A 4,507-nucleotide genomic window follows, 5' to 3' on the forward strand; every position below is an offset into this window, starting at 1 on the left:
ACCAGAGTCCATACTTGGTTGTCTGACATGGATTGCATCTCAGACTTCATAGCCTCGCGCCACTTGTCGGAGTCCGAACTCGCCATAGCCTCTGGGTATGTGGTAGGCTCGTCATGTTCTAATAACATGAGTTCCTCATTCCCAGTCACGAGAATGAGGTATATGAGCTTATCTACAACGCGACGATAGTGTTCTGGATTTGGTAGAGATTCCCCCTCGCGTTGATCCTTGAAATGCTCTTCAATCAGTGTCTTGACAGGCTTTGCTCCGAGTTTTCCTGTTTCCTTTTAATAAATCAAGAGTATACTATACTTCCTTTGACATAAGAAAATGGAGTTAGGAGTACGGGTGACTTCAATACCAAGAAAGTATTTCAAGGTTCCGAGGTCTTTAATGTCAAAAACTGATTGTAAGTATCGTTTAGTCTCCTGAATACCAAGGTCATTACTTCATGAGATGATTATGTCATCTACATATTTCAAAGTTGTGTTACAAATCTGATTTGTGATCTCTATTTATAGATAATAACACATAAAAGTTAATAAAATTAAAATAAATAAGTACAAAAAAACAAGGTGTGAATCTGTGGTCTTCAAGAAGCCTTGAATGTGATTGTGTGAACTTCAAGAGAACCATAATGGTGACTTTGTGGTCTTCAAGATTGATGAGGACATCGGAGCTAGCAACTTGGACGAGGACGGGAGATTAACGGAAGGAGCTCTAGAAGATGTTCAAGACTTGACCCATCAGACGTCAAGACTCTTGCCGGATGATCATAACATCACAAGATCATTCGAAGCCGCGAGAACGGGATTTGACGTGCACAACGCAAAGGCTCCCCGAGCAAGCCATAAACCCGAGCCCCCTCTTACTCATGCTAGAGCTCAAGTGCTTTGTGTCATGCTATCCAAGGTTGTCACTCAAGTTCTTCACGGAGTCCGGGATCATGACAATAACGTTTCAGTTTTTCGGCCAAGACAACCCGAATGTGTTCCATATCAAGGCCGAAAGCACTTAGGCCCAAGTGACTTCGAAGCATGCCCATAAGCTGCCCAATTCAAGCCCAAATCAAAGTAAAAGCCCAGCCCAATAAAGTCTAAGAAGTTCCAACAGTTATATTTTTCAAACTCTAGGCACATTTATGAGTAGTCTTGCATGTGTTTTGTGCATTTAATGTACTAACTGTTGGAGCCTTTGTTTTCTCTTTAAATATGAGTTGTAAGACATCATTTTGATCAGATTTGAATATTGGAAAGAAGTATTTTCGAGTTGAGTTTTACTCCTCTTGTTGGTGTGTCCGACATTGTCTCGGTTTGTCCGAGAAATCCCGTCTTGGTTTGTCCGAGGCTTGTCTTGGTTTGTCCGAGACCCTATCCTTCGTTCTCCATCCATCTCTTGACTACGATTCGAATTCGAGAGCCTCTACGAGTGCCGGTGATTGGATCAAAGTCCCGCAGCCCTATCCTTTTCGGTCCTTCTCCAACCGTCGTTCGAATTCGAGTGCCTCCACGAGAGTGTCGGTGATCGTTCACGGATTATCTCCACCTCCTCCGTGCGTACATCATTTTGGTATCAGAGCTTGCTCAAGCCAACGGATGTCTAACCCCGGTGAGAACTATCCTTTATTTCGGTTTCTTTTGTAATCTAGTTTTGAGGGCAAAACACGGAGAAGAGTGAGGGAATGATGAGGACAAAACTTCAAAAGAGAGAGGGAATGATGAGGACATTGGATCCAACAATATAGAACATCTTGACGGAAGCATACATGGAGCAAAGACAAGGGCAAACCGAGTTCCACAACCGAGTTCCACCTCGGATCGAAGCCACCAAGTAAAAGGAAGTTGCTTGGAGTGCAAGACAATTATCTAAAGGAAGCTTCATCATCATCAAGACAACTCCAACAACTAGCTTCCCAACCACCTCATTTAATGCAACATCAAGGCAACTCCAACAACTAGCTTACCAACTACCTCATTTAATGCATTGGACTCCTACCCCTCTTGCATGTTCTTGTCATTTAATATTGTTGTTGAGAATTCTAGCCTATATAAAGGCTTGTAATGCATAATTTGTAATCAGACTTGTAGAATGTCTCAAATATTTCGAGTTTTATAAACTCTTCTTCGGTTTGTCCGAAATTTATCCCGATCTTCGGTGTGTCCGAGATCACGAGTTTGGTGTGTCCGAACTCAAGCCTTGGTGTGTCCGAGGTCCACTATCCTTCGTTCTCCATCCATCTCTTGACTACGATTCGAATTCGAGAGCCTCTACGAGTGCCGGTGATTGGATCAAAGTCCCGCAGCCCTATCCTTTTCGGTCCTTCTCCAACCGTCGTTCGAATTCGAGTGCCTCCACGAGAGTGCCGGTGATCGTTCACGGATTATCTCCACCTCCTCCGTGCGTACATCAAAGATGGTGTTGGAAAGACATCTTGACCAGAATTGATTTCAATTTTCGTCACCCTTATTGGGCCTAAAATTTGGGCTTCACTTGTGGGCCTTCCAAGCTTGATATCATGTGGATAATGGGATGAGCTTGTTGTTGGACCAATCCAACACATTCTTCCAAGTGTTCTTGACCCAAACAAGGGAGAATAAGGCCATTTGGTGCAGCTTGCAGCTTCTTGGCACGAGATCTTGTAATCGGTCCAATTGGCTCAACGCATTCTCCCGTTGTGTTCATCCCATAGCTAGCTTCCGATGCAGCTCGTCCATGCATGAATTCAGCTCCAATGGTATTGCCTTGGATGTCCACATCATTCTCCTCTTCTTGAGAAAGATTTGTCCTCAAATCTGATTAAGCTGCAACAAAAGGATATAGATCAGCAGCATAAAATGTTAAACTAACACGAAACTCACTCGGAAGCTCGAGTTGGTAATTGTTTTTTTAAGAACTTTGAAATGGCCAACTCCCCTGGGCTTCAACTTTGAAATCTCTCTTTGCGTATGTGCACCCAAACCATGTCTCCCAGTTCGAATACAACATCTTTTCGCCTTTGTTTGCTCGTCTTGCGTATGGTTTCATTATCTTTTTTATTCCTGGATCAAATATAACATTTTGACATGAACCAAAAAATAGAGATACAATACCGAACTCCATAAGAGTTGAAAAATCTTCGATATGCCCAGATTTGATGAGTAAAAACACATCATTTGCATCTTCTCTTTCGGAATTTCCATCCTCTATCAAATCAGCTCCAATACCTACACCAGAAGAATCGCATTCTACCTCGAAAGATTTAGAAAAACAAGGTAGAGACAAGAGTGAAGAATGAGTGAGTTTTTCTTTCAAAAGTTGAAACGCAGCTTCTTGTGCATCTCCCCACTTAAACCCGACATTCTTCTTGATAACTTCTGTAAGTGGTGCAGCTATGGTGCTAAAGTCCTTAACAAACCTCCTGTAAAAACTTGCAAGTCCTTGAAAACTCCTCACATCACCAACTGTCCTCGGACATGGCCAATCCCTTATGGCTGCGATCTTCTCTTCATCGACATGAATTCCCTGCTCACTAACCACAAACCCTAAAAACACCAACTTGTTAGTGCAAAACGTGCATTTCTTGAGGTTAGCAAACAATTGCTCCTTTCGCAGAACATCCAAGACAGATTTAATGTGTTCAACATGTTCAACAAGGTTCTTGCTATATATCAGCATATCATCAAAATACACAACCACGAAACGTCCTAGAAAATGTCTAAGAACGTGATTCATCAGCCTCATAAACGTGCTAGGTGCATTTGTTAAGCCAAAAGGCATAACCAACCATTCATACAACCCATGCTTTGTTTTAAAGGTGGTTTTCCACTCATCACCTTCTTTCATGCGTATTTGATGATAGCCACTTCTCAAATCAACCTTAGAAAAGAATTTTGAACCATGCAACTCATCCAACATGTCATCAAGTCTCGGAATAGGATGGCGATACTTTACCGTGATTTGGTTGACTGCACGACAATCAACACACATTCGCCACGTACCATCTTTCTTTGGTACAAGAATCACCGGCACGGCACATGGTGACATGCTTTCTCGGACGTGTCCCTTCTCCATCAGATCCGAAATTTGCCTCTGAAGCTCTTTGGTTTCCTCGGGATTGGTTCTGTAGGCTGCCTTGTTTGGAATACTTGCACCGGGAATGAAATCGATTTGATGCTCGATTCCTCGTAATGGTGGCAGTCCATTTGGAATCTCCTCCGGAAAAACATCGTCGTATTCCTGCAGAAGATCAAGAACAACACTAGGCAAAGTATGATGAGGACATCGATCCTAAAGAGGATGAGGATGCTGCCAAGGAGGAAACTAATGAAGCTTAGAGTTTGTCTAAACAAGTTTTGAGTGCACCAAATCACGTTTAGAATACGTCCAAACACATTTACAACGCATCCAAACATGTTTAAAGTGCGTCAAAACATACTTAGAGTGCATCCAAACATATTTAGAGAGCATCGAAATATTTTAAGAGTGCGTCGAAACATGTTTCGAGTGCATCCAAACATATTTAGACTGC

The 4,507-nt window shown here is 42.5% G+C and overlaps 1 pseudogene; it reads right to left on the reverse strand.

The window, feature by feature from the left end:
- Window positions 1-2,472: 2,472 nt before the first annotated feature.
- Window positions 2,473-4,507, reverse strand: part of LOC109116502 — a 52,688-nt pseudogene continuing 50,653 nt past the window's right edge.

Source organism: Tarenaya hassleriana, unplaced genomic scaffold (assembly GCF_000463585.1).
Source record: "Tarenaya hassleriana unplaced genomic scaffold, ASM46358v1 Cleome150, whole genome shotgun sequence".
In the NCBI taxonomy this organism is placed as follows: domain Eukaryota; kingdom Viridiplantae; phylum Streptophyta; class Magnoliopsida; order Brassicales; family Cleomaceae; genus Tarenaya; species Tarenaya hassleriana.